General features: G+C 42.1%; 1 protein-coding gene across 1 annotated transcript in view; it reads right to left on the bottom strand.

Moving 5' to 3' along the window:
* The window catches only part of cemip (cell migration inducing hyaluronidase 1), a 150,440-nt gene extending 131,250 nt beyond the window's left edge, over positions 1 to 19,190 (bottom strand). Inside the window, exon 1 of the mRNA XM_072381128.1 lies at positions 19,113 to 19,190. The gene's annotated coding sequence lies outside the window, so the exon portion shown is untranslated. The remainder of the gene's footprint in view (positions 1 to 19,112) is intronic.
* Between the last annotated feature and the right edge of the window lie 744 nt (positions 19,191 to 19,934).

The raw sequence follows: 19,934 nt of genomic DNA, 5'->3' as shown, positions 1-19,934 counted from the left end.
ATACTCTCATGGGAGTTCTTTGCAGATTCCGCCAACACCAGATCGCCATCACATGTGATGTGGAAAAAATGTTCCACCGCTTTCATGTCAGTCCTGAAGACCGAGACTTCTTAAGGTGCCTGTGGTGGCAGGAAGAGCAAACAGACCCTGAGCCCAAAGAATATCGCATGCAAGTACATGGTTTTGGAGCAGCTTCCTCGCCAGGATGTGCGAACTACAGCATGAAGTTTCTTGTTCATGAATATGAAAAGGACTACCCCGAAGCAGCCAGCTTCATTCACAAAAACGTTCACGTGGATGACGGGCTAATCAGCGTTGATTCAGTTCAAAAGGCAAAACAGCTGGTCAGTCAAGCACAAGAAATCTGTGCTAAGGGGAAAATTGCACTTACACAAATTTGTGTGGAACAAAAGAGAGGTCTTGGATGTCATACCATAGTCAGAGCGTGCCTGTAATGGCAAAGATGTAAATCTGAACTACTCTAACATTCCAATGCAAAGTGTTCTGGGAATAAAATGGGATGTAGAAAAGGATGTGCTCTCATTCAATGTCGATCTCAAAGAAAAACCAGCCACTCGGAGAGGGATCTTAGCAACTGTTGCAAGTGTGTATGATCCATTAGGATTTCTTTCTCCCTACATACAAATTGGAAAACAAGACCTTCAGGAAATGTGTAAGCGTCGCATTGGATGGGATGAACCGGTTCCACCTGCATTGGAAACTAAATGGAAAGCATGGCTCTGTGATCTGGAAAATCTCCCAAAGGTTCAAATGCAAAGATGCTTCATTCCTGAAAACATAGGTGTAATCCGGAAAATAGAGCTGCATCATTTCTTGGATGCTAGCAGTAGTGGTTACGGGCAGTGTTCATATCTGAGAGTTGTGGCAAATGATAAAATACACTGTGCCCTGGTCATGGCAAAGGCCAGAGTAGCACCCACGAAGGTAGTCACTGGACCCCGCCTTGAGCTCACTGCGGCTGCAGTTTCTGCAGGAGTAAGCAACCTCCTCAGAAAAGAGTTAGAACTCAAGATAGATGAGGAATTTTTCTGGACTGATTCCCAAGTGGTGCTCGGATACATAAAAAATTAAACACGTCGCTTTCATGTTTTCGTGGCCTCACTGACCCAAAACAATGGTTCTACATTGAAACAGACCAAAATCCAGCAGTTCACGCATCTAGAGGACTCAAGGTGGCAGAGCTTACAGAATCAAACTGGCTCACCAGACCAAGATTTCTATGGGAGCAAAGGCTTGTCACAAAACTGCATTCTCCAGAGCTTTTAGTGGGAGACCCTGAAGTGAAAGTTTTGAAAAGCAAGCTCTAGAAAGAGATGGTTTTCTGGATTGGTTTTCTAGATTCAGCACTTAATGTTTTTGCAAGTATAAAAAGACTCACGAAAGGAGACAAAAATACTGGACTAACCACTCCTGAATGTTTGGTCAGAAGGTAATTGTGTTTTATTTTATTGAATATTTTGGTTTGTTTTACTGATAAAATGTATATTTGTTTTTCTTTAGTTTTTCATGTTGTTCATGTCCAGTGACAAGAAGATTTTCTGATTGCTGTGCCAAAAAATAAACACCAATCAGAGCATCAGTTTGAGCGTGGCTTTCTCTGGTCCAAACAAAAACCTTTGGGAGCAGTTAAAAGATGAAATCCTGTTTGAGGGCCTCCGACTGCTGATTTTTGATGTTGATAATACCGAGCTGTGCTGTGCACACAGTTTGAGGGCGGAGGATGTGACCTCCTAGATGCGGGCTCCAGGGTAGCAGAAGGTCTGGCCGCCGTGCACTGCCACGTGCCTGACCATGGAGGTCCCAGTAACCAGCACAGATGGGGTGCACGTTCCATTGGCTGCCTGGAGGCGCAGCGGGGGCGGGATGGAGCCTTAGGTTGAGGTTGGTGGCGCCGGCTCGCGATTTCTCCTGGCAGAGATGGAGTTGGGGGGTCAGGCTGGACGAGTGGACCCCGGCTCCTGGACTGGTGAGAGCCACGACCAGTTGGGTGGACAGGTCCCGCGGGCGAGCTGGGCAAAGCACCCACGGGAGGGAAATCCTGCAAGCTCAGGATGTCAAACCTGTTATCCACAGGCAGATCCGGAGGTGGAGGAGGAGGAGATGGACCATATATAGGGTACCATCAACTATAAAGAGCATTCTGATCCTAGCTAAACTCTATATAGATATTTATATTGTGTATCTATTATTGTGTACACTTATGATATAGAACTCACACACAAATTACGTTATGTTTTTAGTCTCCATGACAACGGTTGTTGTCATGAAAACTGAAATGTGAGTTATGTAAGTTGATGTCAGTTATTGTCAGTTATGTTAGTTTTCTACTGACGGGGAGTAAGGAGAAGAATAAAGTAGCAGAGAATCCAGACATTTTCATCTCTTTTTCTTCCAAACTCTACAATACTTTAATTTCAACATCATGTCCTACTGGAGTGTCACTGCATCTGATGACACGTGCTGCTGCTTTATAACACATCCTCAAGGGTCAAGCAGAGTCAGTGTAGAAGAAGATGGCTGCACGAAAAATATAAAGACACACTTTTTGGCCAAGAGAAAAGCCTGGGTAATGTTCCCTGTTTTTACGGGTGTAATGAAGTCTTTGGATAGGCACAAATGGTGTGTGTCACATGGTGTAGAAAATCAAGGCATCCCTCTCCCCAGCAAGACTTTCCAGCTCCTCTAAGGATTGTGAGGCATTTCCAGGCCAGAATGTATAAATAATCCCTTCAAGATGTCCTGGATCCGGGCGCCTCCTCCAAAGGAAGGTGACCAGGAGGCTTCCTGATCAGATGCTTGAACCACCTCAGCTGATTCCTTTTCATGCAGAGGAGCAGCAGCTCTACTGTGAGCTCCTGCTGAATGTACAAGCTTTGACAAAAATGTAGGTGACTGATTTTCCAGTTAAGAGCGTCTAATGGAAGCAGTTTTGAAGTTAGCCTCCTACTGAGAACTAAGTCAACTGAATCAACTTCTTCAATGTACTCAGGGGAAATTTGATATCAGTGTTTCACCCACTTTTGTAATCAGTCAAGCTCTATGTTTTGATCAGTGCACCTGCAACAGTCACATTCATGATGTATTGTTCTCTCTCTGGAGCAGAAAAGGAATGAATTTATCGTTTTAAAAAAACTATGAAAGATCTTTGGCTTTTGCTTTGTTTCTGACAAATGACCAGTATTAACATACACTAAATGTGAGCTGTAGGTATGTGCTGAAGAAGCTGGGGGTGATGGACAGTACTCCTCGCCCCTTATTATGAGACCCTGCAGAGTGGCAGTTTGCTTTAACTGAACGTTTTTCTTTCTTCTATTCCTCCCACTTGATGATCATCTGTTATAAGAACAGTAAGTGTTCTTCTGTTGCTTACAGAGTTGAGCAAGTGCAGAGAGGCACAGGATTTAGTCACTGATGTGATCTCTGACCAGTAATGTTACTTCAGGAAGCTTTCTGGGATTGTGAGACCAACAGTACATGAGCCTCACTGGTGTTCAGCAGATACATTTCATACCAGCCTTAAAGTTTAAACAACAACATATACAGCATACATATGGGTAGACTACTGTCCCTGTCAACCAGTCTTTACATTACCTCGTACATCTCATCAGCTGCTGTAGGGCAATATCAACAAACTGGTCCCACTCAGAGAGCATTATGTCTGATACCTGCCAGTGACTTTTGCAACTCATGACACATGGAAGAAATTTCTAAAATATCTCAGCTATTTTCCTCACTGCTCTGGTATTAATTCCTCTGTCTGACACACAGCACATCTGTGTAGTGGCTGGAGACTCAGACTGCAGTGCTGCATGTGTTAATACAGATGAAGGTTTGAAGTCAGTGCTTCCGATAACTTGGTCTGTCAGTTATTTTGTGGCGTGTCAGGCTTGTGTTCATGTTCATTGCCTGTTTAAGTAAACGTATAGAAGAAAACATAGCTTGAACCGAAGCATCAGAGTGATATAGTTTTTCTGTCACCTAATTACACCTTGCAGTTGTTTAATTAATCTGTAAAGTGCCTTGTCGTGAATTTGGCTGTAAATTGGTGCTATTTACAGTGTAAACCAAATTGAATTGAATTCCTTTATAATATCTGTTGGGTTATTTTGCTGCATATTCTGACAAATTGAAAGTACAACATACTAACAACTACAAGCCATTAAACTAATTTAACTTTACTGGAAGAATATACAAAAGGTGTTTTACTGGAAAATGTAGTTATGGTCAAGATTTATAATCATAGAAAAGTACAGAAAACATGTCCAAGTTGTAAATGCAACTCTGAAAAATGTTGCAGTCTAACTGTTGATTTCACAATAAATTAATCAGAAAGTGGCATCAACGCTTAGTCAAATGCTGAGAGAAGTGGGCCAGTTGTGGAAGTAATTTCTGTTTTACGTATTTAGACTTTTCTTATGTAGCACTTTTGTAGTCTGCGTGACCACTAAGTTTTACACAACAAGTCACATTCACTCATTTACACTCATACAATATGTCTTAGTATGTACTGTGTTGCACAATACACTGCCTTAATCATACCCTTGACCTTGTGCTGATTTATGGCATTGAGAGTGAACAGTTAACAGTGTTCCCTCATAATCCTGTCTTGTCTGACCATTTTTTGGATAAATTTTGAGTTTACATTACTTGACTACACGGCTTCTGAAAAGAATTTTACATATGGTAAATGGACTTGTACTTGTATAGCGCTTTTCTAGTCTAGCTGACCACTCAAAGTGCTTCACTACATGCCGCATTCACCCCACTCACACACATTCAAACAGCATGTCTTAAGATATAACTACGTGCTTTCTAAGCATTCACACACATTCATACCCCCAATGATACACTGGGGGAGCAACGTGGGGTTCAGTGTCTTGCCCAAGGACGCTTCGACATGTATCCTGGGGAAGCCAGAGTCAAACCACCGACCTTCTGATTGGTGGGTGACTGCTCTTCCTCCTGAGCTACAGCCGCCCCTTATCTCTGATATAGAAGGTGTCTGTCAGAGAATGCTGTAACCAGATTTAAAGAGTTGATTTCATCATCCTTTTCTTCACTGCCATGTGCTGATATGACAGAGGACAGCTACCTAAATTTTACTCCAGTAGAACTTGACTCTCTTGTTGACAGCACTACAGCTTCAATGCTTACAACACTGGACAATGTTGCCCCTCTGAAAAGGAAGGTAATCAGTCAGAAGAGGTTGGCTCCTTGGTATAATTCACAGCTGCGTGCGTTAAAGCAGACTGCAAGAAAGCTGGAGAGACAGTGGCGTTCCTCTAATTTAGAAGAGTCTCAATTAGTCTGGAAAGATAGTTTAATAACGTATAAGAAAGCACTTCGTAAAGCTAGAACTGCTTATTATTAATTATTGATAGAAGAGAATAAGAATAATCCCCGGTTTCTTTTCAGCACTGTTGCCAGGCTGACAAAGAGTCCGAGCTCTGTTGAGTCATGTATTCCTTTAACTCTCAGCAGTGATGATTTCATGAGATTCTTTATCAATAAAATTCTTTCTATCAGAGAAAAGATTAATGGAATCCTTCCCACTATTATCACTGATGTATCATCAAGTAGAGCAGCTTTAGAAGTATCTTTAGAACCTGATTTGTATTTAGACAACTTCAAGTAGATGGGAGCCGTTCCATTAAGCTCTTTGTAGCTAACATCAGTGACTTGAATTTGATGCGGGCGGCTAAGGGCAGCCAGTGGAGTTCAATGAACAGAGGGGTGACGTGTGCTCTTTTAGAAGACCAGACGCGCCGCCACGTTCTGGACCATCTGCAGAGGTTTCATAGTACAGGCTGGGAGATCAGTTAGGAGAGCGTTGCAGTAGTCAAGGCAGGAGATGACCATGGCCTGCACCAGGAGTTGGGTAGCATGTTGGGTCAGGTATGGTCTGATCTTTCTTATGTTTAGTAATGCAAAGCGGCATGAACGAGCAACCGAGGTAACGTGTTCTTTGAAGGTTAGTTGGTCATCAATCATGACACCCAAGTTTCTAGCTACCTTTGATGGAGCAAGAGATAGGGATTCAGTTTGGATGCAGATGCTGTGGTGTATGGTTGGTTTGGCTGGGAAGACCAGCAGTTCAGTTTTTGGGAGGTTAAGTTAGAGGTGATGGGCTTTCATCCATGTTGATATGTCAGAGAGACAGTCTGAGATTCGTGCTGAGACCGTGTGGTCGTCAGGTGGGAATGACAGATAGAGCTGGGTATCATCAGCATAACATTAATATGAGAAGCCATGTGATCGGATGATCTGTCCCAGTGAGTTGGTGTGTATGGCAAAGAGAAGAGGTCCCAGTACTGAGCCTTGGGGGACCCCTGTGGCAAGGTGGTGCGCTGCAGAAGTGTGACCAAGCCAGGATACTTTGAAGGACCGACCAGTGAGGTATGATTCAAACCAGGAGTGTGCTCTCCCTGTGATGCCCATGCTGGAGAGTATGAACAAAAGGATGCTGTGGTGTCTAATGCAGCTGATAAGTCGAGCAGGATAAGTACAGAGGACTTAGCTGTCGCTCTGGCTTCTTTTAAGGCTTCTGTCACAGCCAACAGAGCTGTTTCGGTGGAGTGTCCACTTTTAAACCCAGATTGGTTTGGGTCAAGTAGGTTGTTATGTGAGAGGTAATTAGTTGATCTCTCTGAGCTAACAACACAATAGTCTCTTCTAAACCATCAACTTGTATTTTAGACCCAATCCCAACCAGGAGGTTTTCCCCTTAATTGACACTTCCATATTGGATTTGATCAATTGGTCCTTGTTGACAGGATATGTACCTCAGACTTTTAAGGTTGCTGTAATTAAACCTTTACTTAAAAAACCTACTCTTGATTCAGAAGTGTTGGCTAATTATCGACCTATATCCAATCTACCTTTTTGTCTGAAGTTCTTGTTGAAGTTGCAGTTCAACTTTGTGATCATTTACATAGAAATAATCTGTTTGAAGAGTTTCAGTCAGGATTCAGAGTGCATCATAGCACAGAAACAGCACTGGTGAAAGTTACCAATGATCTCCTGTTAGCTTCTGATAGCGGACTTGTTTCTGTGCTTGTCCTGTTGGATCTCAGTGCTGCATTTGATACGATCGATCACAGCATTCTGTTACAGACACATGAACATGTTATTGGGATTAAAGGAACTGCATTAGGCTGGTTTAAGTCATATTTATCTGATAGATTCCAGTTTGTTCTTGTAAATGAAGAATCTTCCTCACACGTTGGAGTAAGTCATGGAGTTCCACAGGGTTCTGTGCTTGGACCGATTCTTTTTACTTTATACATGCTTCCATTAGGTAACATTATTAGACAGCATGGCATAAATTTCCATTGTTATGCTGATGATACTCAGCTGTACTTATCTATGAAACCAGATGAAACCAATAGGTTGGTCAGACTACAAGCCTGTCTTAAAGACATAAAGACCTGGATGACTCAGAACTTTCTGCTTCTAAATTCAGACAAAACTGAAGTTGTTCTCTTTGGACCTGAGCGCTTCAGGAAGAAGCTATCTAGCTATATCGTTACTCTAGATGGCAGTTCTTTGGCTTCTTGTACTACAGTGAGGAACCTTGGAGTTATTTTAGACCGGGATCTGTCCTTTGAATTATATATGAAACAGGTTTCTAGGACTGCCTTCCTTAATCTATGTAATTTTTATTACTTCAAGATTGGACTACTGTAATTCTTTATCATTGGGCCAAATATTCTTTACCCTTTCTGTCAAAGGTACTGGAAAAAGTTGTTTTTAACCAGTTACAGTCTTTCTTAGAGAAAAATTATATTCTCGAAAAGTTCCAGTCCGGTTTTAGATCCCGACACAGCACAGAGTCAGCACTTTTGAAGGTGCATAATGACATTGCCCGGTTAGTGGATGCAGGGAGTCCCGCTGTGTTGGTGCTCCTGGACCTCACAGCCGCCTTTGACACAGTCGACCATGCAGTACTTATTACCCGCTTGGAGTAGTACGCTGGTGTCCGAGGCACCGTCCTCCAGTGGTTCAGGTCATACCTGACAAATCGGACCTTTTCTGTGATGTTTGGTGACCACTGCTCTTCTCAAGCTCCTCTTACCTGTGGGGTCCCTCAAGGATCGATTCTTGGCCCTATCCTGTTCTCCCTGTATTTGCTGCCCTTGAGTACGATTATAAAAAAGCACGACTTGTCCTTTCACTTTTACACTGATGATGTGCAATTATATCTGCCATTGAGACACAACGAAAGCTCCGCACTCACCAAGTTACTGGACTGTCTAAATGACGTAAAGCAGTGGCTACGAAAGAATTTCCTGGACCTTAACGACAGCAAAACAGAATGTATTCGGTACATCTCCACTGTCCAGCACTTTTGCTGAAAACTCGGGCATCCCGGCACCTTCTTTTAAAACACAAAAAATCTTGGTGTGATCTTCGACTGCAGGCTAAAATTTGACAAACAGCTTCTTCCAACTCTGTCTCTTGGCCAAAGCCTTTTCTTAATCGTCAGGACCTTGAGAAAGCAATCCATGCTTTTATCAGCTCTGGACTGGACTATTGCAATGCCCTGTATGTTGGCCTCTCCCGTGTAGTGAAGCGCTTTGAGTGGTCAGTTAGACTAGAAAAGTGCTATACAAGTACAAGTCCATTTACCATTCTATTGGACGTCTTCAAGTGGTACAAAACGCTGCTGCCCGATTTTTAACCAGCACGTCCAGACGTGAGCATATTTCCCCTGTCCTTTCGTCGCTCCACTGGCTTCCAGTCCGTTTTAGAATTGATTTTAAACTTTTGATGTTTGTTTTTAAGGCCATTAACGGCCTGGCACCTATCTGTCCAAAATTGTAACCATCCAGCCCTGCGCTCCTCAGGCCAGCTGGATGTCCCCAGATCTAAATGTAAACAGTGGGGTGACCGCTCTTTCGCTGTTGCGGAATAAACTGCCCCCCGACATTCGCACTGCTACAGGCCTCAACCTTTTTAAGTCAAAGCTGAGGACCCACGTCTTTAGTCTAGCTCTTAACGGCAACTAGAGAAGTCCTTTCCTCAGGTCATTTAATACACTTGCTTATACTGGTTTTATGTTTGGGGTTGTTTTTATGTGCCATTTTATACACTATTTTATTAACTATTTCTATGTCTTTGTTTTAATTATTCATTTTATGTCGGTTACTGTTTTATGACTTGCGTGTAAAGCACTTTGGGATATATAAATAAATAAACTTGAAACTAAACTGAACTATCAATATGTCCTGCTTCCCCAACACAGACCTTGTTAAACCAGGCCACATCTGAGCACTTCTATGTATCTTGCTCATATTCGTATTAAGATTGTCGGAGGCATGCCCTGACTGGGTATCAGACCACTTATCTTATAGAAGAGAATAGAATGGAAAAATACTTTATTCATCCCTCAGTGGGGGAAATTCAACTGACCAACTCTGATGAGGTGAACTTAAATTCACCAAAGATTGAAAAAAAGGTTGACAAGCTGAACGCTGGCTCCTTTTGGTGATCAAAAATAGGTGAGGATGCTGCAGCAGCAGAGTTTAAAACGTGCTATAGAGAGGAGACAGGATAATGTATCTTTCTACTACATTCTTCTCTTTCTGTCTTTGTTCGGACCTTCTTCTTCCATCTCATCTTCCTCTCCTGCCATTTCCAAAGACTCTCCGCCAGACTCTCATTCCATCAATCTTAAAACTATCTGCTTTTCATCTTCTCATCTGATCTGGACTCATGTGGACTTTCAATATTCTGACTTTTCCTCACGGTTTCCGGAGTTTGATTCGTGGAGGCGGGGCATGACGTAGGCCTACGCTACACTTTCAGCCAATGGTATGCCTGAAACTGTTGTGATGTCTGCCTGGGCGTATTTTGTAAGGCGACCTGACATGGGGAGAGTTGTTAGCATTAAAATGATGATACTACCAAAAGTAAACTACTTGTTTTCAATGATCCCCATAAAACCATCTGATACTTGGATTAAGTCACTAGATTCATGCATCTCCAAATTTCTGTGGAAAAACAAACCACCACGTATTAGTTTAAAAACCCTACAGAAGACCAAGGACTGTGGTGGATTAGATTTACCTAATTTTCAGCATTTCTTAACCAATAGGTTACAGTATATATCAAAATGGTTTAAACCTAGCCCAATAGATGAACCATGGATAAATATAGAACAAGCATTGTGTGATAATCTGGAAATCTCTGATCTGCCACTTATTAGTTCAAACATGAAGCATCACAAATGTTTCAAAAGCATTAACATCGGCACCTCTCTGACAGCCTGGTGGGAATTTCTTAAAATAACAAAGTCCTCACTTGTCCCGTGTAAGCTTACACCCATCTGGAACAATCATGACATACTGCAAAACAAAAAAAATGCTAAACTATGAAGGAATAAAGGAATAAAACATCTGGAACATATAATCCAAAATGGAAATTTTATTTCACTTGATGCATTCATATCACAACATGAGATAGGCAGCAATCATAACTGTCAGGAACAGTGGAGAGGTAGGACCCAGATGCAGTTCTTTAAGTTCGAAAGGTTTATTCCAAACACAAGACAAGGCAAAAAAACAAAGCGCGGCTGATCAAAATACTTAGTGTTAGGGAAACAAGACAAGACTATGGATAAATAACAAAAGAACTATGGTTAACAAGACCATGAAATTACTGTGTCTATGGTGGCAAAAACCTGAATTGGCAATCGTGGCTGTGGCATGAAAGGTTAGTGAGGATTCTGCAATGAGTGAAAGGAAACCAGGAGACTAAATGCTGTGGAGGGAGTGATCAGTGAATGAGGTGCAGCTGTGAACAATGAAGCAGGTGATGTGAGTGAACCTAACGTGACAGGTGAGAAACATGACAAGAACATAACCTGAAAACATGAGAAACGGAAAACAAGACTATTAAAACATAAACTGTGACATGAAAAACATAAACTGTGACAGAAAAAACCTAAACCGTGACAATAACTAAGAAATATATCTTCCACCAACCAGACCTACAACTCCCTATTAGGGTAGCAGAATTTCTAAGCATCTGCACCCCAAAACTGCTGTCAAAAATATATCAATTATTGTCTAAGATAGATGACACAATGTCTCTACCATCCTCAAAATGGGAGGCAGATTTATCCATCAGTTCTAATCATAACTTCTGGCCACAAATATGTTTGAACACCTTCAGAATGACTCAGAATTCTAATTTCTATCTAATACAATACAATATTCTTCACAGAACACATTATACAGGACAAAGGATGTTCAGGATGGGTCTAACACACTCAAACATCTGCTCACATTGCACAGATAAGACACCTGATGATTATGCACACACTTTGTGGTTTTGTGCGCCTGTCCAGAAGTTCTGGCTTGAGGTTTGTGAGGACCTATCAACATGGCTAAAGTGTAGCATCCCTGCATGCCCCACACTGTGCCTACTGGGTGACTTAGACAACATCAACATGGAAATGAACTCAGCACACATGGTTCTCACAGTGTTATGTATTGCAAAGAAAACTATTCTCATGGACTGGAAAGTGAAAAACAAGCTGATTGCAGCCCTCTGCACTCATAACTGAACACAATTCATGTTCATGCACACACACACATGCACACATTCATTCAGTCACATGCTTATCACACGGATGCTGTGTCGTCATGTGGTTTCAAACTCTCCGTATCGAAAGTTATGTTATATGTACTTGCTGCTGGTGTTGTTGCAGCTTGAATCTTTTATTTATTCATTTATTTTCTCTCTGTTTGTCTATGTGCTGCTGATGGTTCTCCGCCTGGTTCTCCGCAGAGGCTCGTTTCCCTTTTCTTTTTCTTTGCTCTCTTTCTATCCCCCCCCCCCCCCCCCCAGTCAGGTTTGGGATTATTATATATAAAGTATTGCAACAAAAATAAATGAATAACCAGGAATCAAGGGGAGCTTTACTTGCATAAAGCTTCCCTTGGCAAAGTGTTTGGTATAACATGGTATTCAGATTCCAATTCTGTTGCTATGATGCCAGAAAAGAAAATACTGTAAGATCAGACATACAAATTTCTGTACCGTGTGGACCTGTACCACAAGAATCAATTCCACACGCATCAATACTGGAATACTTGGAAATCTACAACATCAACAGGACACTAAGAGCCTTGATCAAGAACCCAATGGGACTAAGGAAGACAACCCCGGAGGCCAATTCAAAGTCAACTGCACAAGTGAATATCAACTGCAGTATCTACCAAGAATATGCTCTTTCCCCGCTGTTGTTCTGCATAGGCCTGAACCCCCTCAGTTACATCATCACAAAGAGTGGCTATGGATACCGCTTCCAAAGTTGAGTAACCATCAGCAACCTCCTCTACATGTATGACATCAAGCTGTATGCCAAGGCTGAGAAAGACATTGACTCACTGATACCCTACTGGGATATAGTCAAGTCAAGTCAAATTTATTTGTAGCACATTTCATGTAGAAAACAATTCAAAGTGCTTTACATAAAATAAAAGCATTGCAGCAGGAAGTGGTAGATGCATTAGAAATACATAAAATAATATAAAGATAAACAAATAAAATTATTAAAATGAATAAAAACAAGCAACAGTCTCGATAAATTAAAATATACCGTGCACAGAAACATGAGAAATGCAATGTTTTTAACCTGGATTTAAAAATGTCTCCATTTGGTGACAGTTTAATCTCCTCTGGCAGTTTGTTCCACTTGTTTGCAGCATAGCAGCTAAATGCTGCTTCTCCAGGTTTAGTCTGGACTCTGGACTGGACCAGCTGACCGGAGTCCTTGGATCTAAGGGCTCTGCTGGGTTTATATTCTCTGAACATATCACAGATTCTGGGATTTGTAAACCATCAGTAGGCTTTTAAATTCTATTCTGTGACTGACTGGAAGCCAGGGTAAAGATTTTAAAACTGATGTGATGTGTTCAGATCTCTGAGTCCTGGTTAAAACTCCAGCAGCAGCGTTCTGGATGAGCTGCAGATGTTTAATGCTCTTTTTGGGAAGTCCAGATAAAAGACCATTACAGTAATGGAGTCTACTGGAGATGAATGCATGGATGAGTTTCTCCTGGTCTTTTTGGGAGAGAAAACCTTTAATTCTGATGTTTCTGAGTTGGTAAAAAGCTGCCTTGGTGACAGCTTTGATGTGGCTGCTGAAAGTCAGATCTGAGTCTATCAACACTCCAAGGTTAAGAACTTGGTCAGTGATTGTAAGGGCCCGAGTCTCAAGATATTTACAGATGCTGACCCTCTTCTCTTTGCTACCAAACAGAATGATCTCAGTTTTGTCTTCATTTAATTGTAGAAAATTCTCTCTCATCCAGGAGTTTATTTCCTCCAGACACTGACACAGTACATCTGCTGGGCTGCAGTCGTCTGGTGACAGAGACACATAAAGTTGTGTATCTAACTATCATAACTGTGATAATTTATGTTAAAGTTCTGTAATGTCTGACCCAAAGTAATTACTCCGGCCTTCTAAGTAGGACCTGAACCAGTTAAGGAAAGTCCCAGAAAGTCCAACCCAGTTTTCCAGCCTGTGCAACAGGATTCTGTGATCTACAGTATCAAATGCAGCGCTGAGATCCAACAGAACCAGGACTGAAACATAACCAGAATCAGTATTCAACCTGACGTCGTTTAACACTTTGACCAGAGCTGTTTCAGTGCTGTGATGACGTCGGAAGCCTGATTGAAAGTTATCAAGACTTCAACTTTCATTCAGAAAGTCGTTGAGCTGGTTAAATACAACTTTCTCAATAATCTTGGATATAAAGAGAGGTTAGAGACAGGTCTGTAGTTGTTTAGGAGTGGCTTAATGGCAGCGGTCTGTAGTTGTTCATCACAGAGGTTTAATGGCAGCTGTCTTTAGTGACTTGGGAAAAATGCCTGATGCCAGTGAGCTGTTAACTATTTGTAGGAGATCACTTTCTACTGAGGTAAAAACAGTTTTTAAAAAGTCAGATGGTATTATGTCCACAGTGCAAGTTGTTGATTTCAGATGCTGAACTGACTCTTCTAGGATTTTTAAATCAACAATATTAAATTGTGACATAACGTCAGTTATTTCTAGGTTTTAGACACAGATTAGTTTTCTTGTTGGGCTGTGAGGTGTGAATGTTTTTGTTTAATTGTTTCGATTTTTTGGTTAAAAAAGGTAGAGAGGAGGTCTGGGTTTAACTGTTTTGGAGGATTTGTGAGTTTTTCAACCATAGCAAACAGAGTTGGAGAATTGTTGGTATTCTTATTAATCATTTCAGATAAATGCAGCTCTCTGGCCTTGTACAGCTCTTATGTACAAGAACACAGAAAGAATAGCATATATATTAAATATGATAAATCAAATTATAATAATTATTAATATTATCATTCTTATTATTATGGTGGACAACATAGTAAAGGGATCATAGTGGGTCGCTGTGATTGGCTGCCCACCGCTCCAGTGTATGGCATCTGTCCATAGATGTGTGACTCTGTGCATGTGTGCTGGTGCACATGTGTGTCAACAGGTGCCAACCCGGATGGGTTAAAAGCAGAGGAGAAATTTTGTGTGTATTCCTGTATACATGACAATAAATCTGATCTTAATCTTATTCATTTCAATCACCACCTGCTTTACATTTATTGTCCACTTGATGGTGCAGTAGAGCAAATGAAGCGCTGTGAAGCTTCGGCCCATTTTTGAACTACTCAGATGGGAAGCTTCAGTGCTTCATGAGGCTTCATCTCATCATCACTAGTTAGCGCTGACAAAAGAAGGGTGAGTGAGGAGTTTGTACATATATACAGACTGATGAACTGCTGATGGCTAACCAACCAGGCATTGTATGTATTATTGTTATATATGGACTTTTTTTTAATGCTGAGAGATTTTTCTTATTATAGACCTGCACCACTTTAAATGGAGCTACTCTCCAATCTGCTGTGACTGCTCTGAGTTCAGTGTATGCATAACATTTCAGCGTGCTTGCTATTAGACTTTAGAAACAAACAGTCCCCCCTCTAACGGTCCAGTGTTTTGTATGTACACCATTCACCCAAACCTCCCCCAAAAGACCTTGTGGTTGTGTAATACCTGACTTCCTCTTTTGCTCTCAGTGTAATTACTATGTTATGGACACTTTGGAGCCAAATGGAGCCCGTCTTTCAGGAGCAGCCCTGGTCTCAGGTCAATATAAAGGCCTTTTGAACAAGATGAGAGATGAGGACAAGGTGAGACTCAGAAGGCTGGAGATCCCTGCAGGACTGGTACAAAACTTGCAGGAGTGGGTGGTAATGTTGCTCCTTTATTTCTGTATTTTTTTTCAGTATAACACCTTGTACTTACTATTATTACCAATTACTGTTAATTGCATTTGATTTAGTAAACTAACTAAACATATATTTATATCAAACTGACTTCATTATTTTAGCTAGGGTGTCGGTTCACCTAATTATGCGACTATTTGTCATATAAAATATTTGGAATATTAGTAAACATATGTAATACATGATCAAATTAATAAATATTATCAGAACTGTTATTACTACAGTATTTCTAAATTCAATTATCTAATAAACATTTAATATTAATTTTGTTATTTCAATGTTGAGGCACACATACATGAGGACAGACACAAGTGTGTGTGTGTTAACTGATATGTTTACACACTCTCTCTCAGCAAATTGTGAATGGACTGTACTTCGATAGCACATTTCTAGTTTAGCTGACCACTCAGAGCTTTTTTAGACTACAAACCACATTCACTCATTCACACACATACTCATACAGCACATCTAAGACTGTAAAATGTTCCATGTTACGCACAGCTGTTTTTCCCTTATCACACACTTTCACACACCGATGGACACATCTGAAGCAAGGACACTTCCAATTGTGGTCTGAGGAAGTCAAGATCAAACTAGGGGTGGGCGATATGGCAAAAAATATCATATCACGATTTTTTAAAAGTAAAATCACGATTTCGATTTGATCACAATCTTAAATTGAAAGATGAAAAACAGACAGAGTTGCAGAAGTATTTTCGGCAGGGCAGCTTGTTCCTTGGGTCAACTGCTTGAAGCAGGCGTTCGAACCCCTCCTTTAATACCATCTTGAACGGTACCATATCTTTTGCAAGATAAAAGGTAACTGCTTCTGTTACCTCTGTCTATCACTTGCTTGACTTGTCTTACGGAGTGCTTTTGTCAAATGCCTGTGTTAATGTTGTCTGTTTTGGTCTTAGCTAGCTGCTGCTTATGCTAGCTGCTGCTTATGCTAGCTGCTGCCTCCCCTGCGGTGCCGGTGCCGCCGGGCCCCTCGCTGTTTGGCTCTCAGCATACTGTTTGGGATGCTTCCTCTTCAAGCGATTGAACAGGTTTCGTCGTGTTGCCACCCGACATGCGAACAGTTTCTGTGCAAACTTAGCAAATTCCATTTGCTTACGCTTGATCAGTTGCCGAAAATCCAAACCAATTCCATATCATGGAGGTGGATTTTTTTAGGACCTCCTCCGTTTGGCTTTCAGCCATGGCTCTCCATGCGGCTACACACACATACAAGGAAGCAGGTAAGAAAGCGCGTCACTGCCCGTAATTCGCTGTGATTGGTCGGTCAGGTTGACGACGTAATACGTCCGGTGCGTCGGTGCATCAGCATAGAGCTGCAATTTATAGAATGTGCCCGAGACGATCCCACGATCTCTGCAGTGTGACAGATCGTTACGGATCGTCTTCATGCTGCAATCGTTCACGATTTAATATCGTCATATCGCCCACCCCTAGATCAAACCACCAACCTTCCTATTGGTTGGCTCTTCTCCCTGAGCTATAGCTATTGATTAGAAAATATCAATTTGGTATAGTACTGAAATGCAACAAGCTAAACAAAATGATGGTACTAAAGAGTGCGTCGCCTCACAGCGAGAGGGTCCCGGGTTCAACTCCCGACTGGTTCTTTCTGTGTGGAGTCTGCATGTCCTCCCTGTGTATGTGTGGGTTCTCTCCAGTACTCCGGCTTCCTCCCACCGTCCAAAAACATGCATGTTAGGTTAATTGGTAAAATTGTCCTCACCTTAGGAGTGAGTGTGAGCATGTGTGGTTGTGTGTCTCTGTGTGGCCCTGTGATGGACTGGCAACCTGTCCAGGGTGTACCCCACCTCTTGCCCAATGACCACTGGGATAGGCCCCATGACTGGGGAGGCTGGATATAGATATAGAAACAGATATAGAAAATAGATGGATGGATGGAAGTTAGAGTGCTAATTTCACAGAATATTAGTGCTTGTTTGCTCATCTCCGATCTGAAGTAACATTGGAAAAGTCAGTAGGAGACCATTGATTTGACCAATGCTAGACACACTAACTCATAGCTGGTTGCAAACATTAGTTTTAATAAGACCTTGAGCTTGACAAATAGTGGTGCCCCCTTAAATATGATACCATACCTTAAATATTGCCTCCTGCTGCTCTTCACAACCACGTCTTGCCTGTCTGATCACCTACCTCCTCCCAGTCATAGCTGCATGTGTTTGTCTTTTTGGACAGCAGAGTGAGCTAAGGGTGCTGACTACCTGCAGCTGACTGACTGCTCACACCAACCAGGTAGTGATGCAGTCCACCACCTGAGTCTTTGACATGTCCTGAAGAACAGCTCACAATGGAGGAACAGTTCGCTAGAAAATATCAGCGGTTTTCAAACCGTGACTCTTTGAAATTGTGATACACCCTGAAACCAGAAACCAGCCAATGTCTATAGAACATACAGATGCATTTACCATGAAGATTTTCAGTGCTGTAGATTATATTTCTGAATCAGCACACTACTGCTTGAGAATACTGGAAAATTGGAATCGGACAAGAGAATTGCAGCAAATGGATCTCTAATTTTTTCTCTTTTTGCTTCCTTTTTATTATTCGCTTAGTTTTGTTGTTTCATTTTAACTTGATGTTTGGTTAAGTTTAGGAATCTAAACTGTTGAGTTCAGGAAACGATCACTGTCAGGTGTAAAATACATATGTAATGTGATGTGATGGACAATTACACAGAAACACACTGAAAGCTGACACAGGACACCCTGTGTATTGGTATGAAATTTCAAAGGAAGTGAGAACAGATGACTCAGACAGATGTTTTTAACACAATAATGGATCTATCTTATCATTGTCACACCATCAGCAGCAGTCTTGTCCTACTGCTTCCTTTTGTTACAACATCATTCAACCATAATCAGAATTATGTCATGCTCTCCAGAGGACACTGAAGGTGATAAAGAAATGCAATACGGTAGAAGTCAGAGATCAATAACTGAAGCACGAATTCCACCTCAGTTACTGAACAACAAAAGAGTGCTGATAAAGATAAGACACCGGTGTTGGGGATAGTTGCTATATAATTTATTATATAATATTGATAGTTTAGTATAAGATATGCTTTCAGATCAAACCAAGTTCCACACGTTAGTGTGTACAAAATATTCTACAGCAGCTATGAGCACCAGCACACAAACAGCTACAGATTCATATTCACCTTATATGCGTTTTCTAAAGATCTGTGAACAACCACCAAAAAATGAAACATCAACGGGATTTTAAAGGTGATATTGATATCTTAGGTACTGGCGTAATTGTTCACTTTGACGGTGTTAGTCCGGTTAAATAATAGAAATATAATAGAAATACAGGTTGCATTACAGGAGTGGAGCAGGCCATTTTAACGCAGCAGTTGGCATCTGCCCTGCAGATAATACAGAGAGGAGCGTGCTCTGACCTGTTGGCAGGAGGGCGCCGTGCACTTGTTTCCTCTGGAAGTCAATACGAGCACAACAACGCGCCTCTTTCACGGAGAAAACAGAAACTGGGGTCTGGGGTCACGAATTCAGATTGTATCCTGATATCAAGATCACAATATTTTGCTTAGCTTCTTCGGTCCACCCGCCCAGATGTGGACGTGGTGTCCAGCTGTGCGGTGATGTGGCAGCAGCTGGCTCACCACAGCACCGGTGCCCCCTGCAGACCGCACTCTGTTTCCAGCTGTGGAGCGGTCCATCTCCAGCTGCAGCGACGGTGAGATGAACCGTGCGTGTCGGACAGCCCAGCGGGGACAGCCCCCTTACCTTTCACTCGGACTGCTTCCAGAACAGCTGCTCCGACGCTCAGTCCTCCGTGGAGCACGCTGTGAGGCGCGCTTCTTTCCTCAGCAGGGCTTCACGCGCACATTCCCGAAACGATCTGTTTCCAGCACACCTGTGGCTCGCAGCGGCCAAATCTGATTTAAGAACTTGAACGCGCACGGTGTTAGTGAGCCCACATGGACTTGGAGATCTGCAGTATCTGATCAGTCTGGGAGGCAGCAGCGGTCCTGTCAGCGGACACGCGGCGCAGCGCCGCCCCATCTGCTCCAGCTGGAAGAAAGACACGCCCGCTGAGCGTGCTCGTCGTTGCACTCGTGCATAAGAGTGGTGGCGGTGATGGGTGTGTGGGGGAATGTGTCCTCAGTCCAATGTCTTTTAGGGACAGTATCCTCAACAAGACTCTGTTCAACCAGTCTGTGGGACCCGTTTTCATTTTTTATCAAAAGAAAAATGATGCAATTTCAAACTCAGACTCATTGTCCTTAGCTCATCTTCAGTGATATATCAGAACATATTTCCACACACTTACATTAGATTCTGGACATGGGCCTGATAAAAGTGGAAACTGTAGGTCACGTGTGCTTCTCCTGCTGTGAGTGTGTGTGAGTGTGTGTGAGTGTGTGTGAGAGTGTGTGAGTGTGTGTGAGAGTGTGTGAGAGTGAAAGTGGGTTTTTGTGTTTCTGCACAAGGTTGCAACATTGTTGCAGAATTCAAGCACCAACATCTCTGCTCTCACATTCCCTCTTACAATCTTTAATTTCTCATCCAGGATTCTGACAGTCATGACTTTTCCCAGGACAAGCT

The sequence above is a fragment of the Leuresthes tenuis genome, unplaced genomic scaffold (assembly GCF_036924035.1).
Source record: "Leuresthes tenuis unplaced genomic scaffold, fLeuTen1.0.hap1 SCAF_2, whole genome shotgun sequence".
In the NCBI taxonomy this organism is placed as follows: Eukaryota; Metazoa; Chordata; class Actinopteri; order Atheriniformes; family Atherinopsidae; genus Leuresthes; species Leuresthes tenuis.
This window is presented reverse-complemented; position numbering and strand designations above follow the sequence as displayed.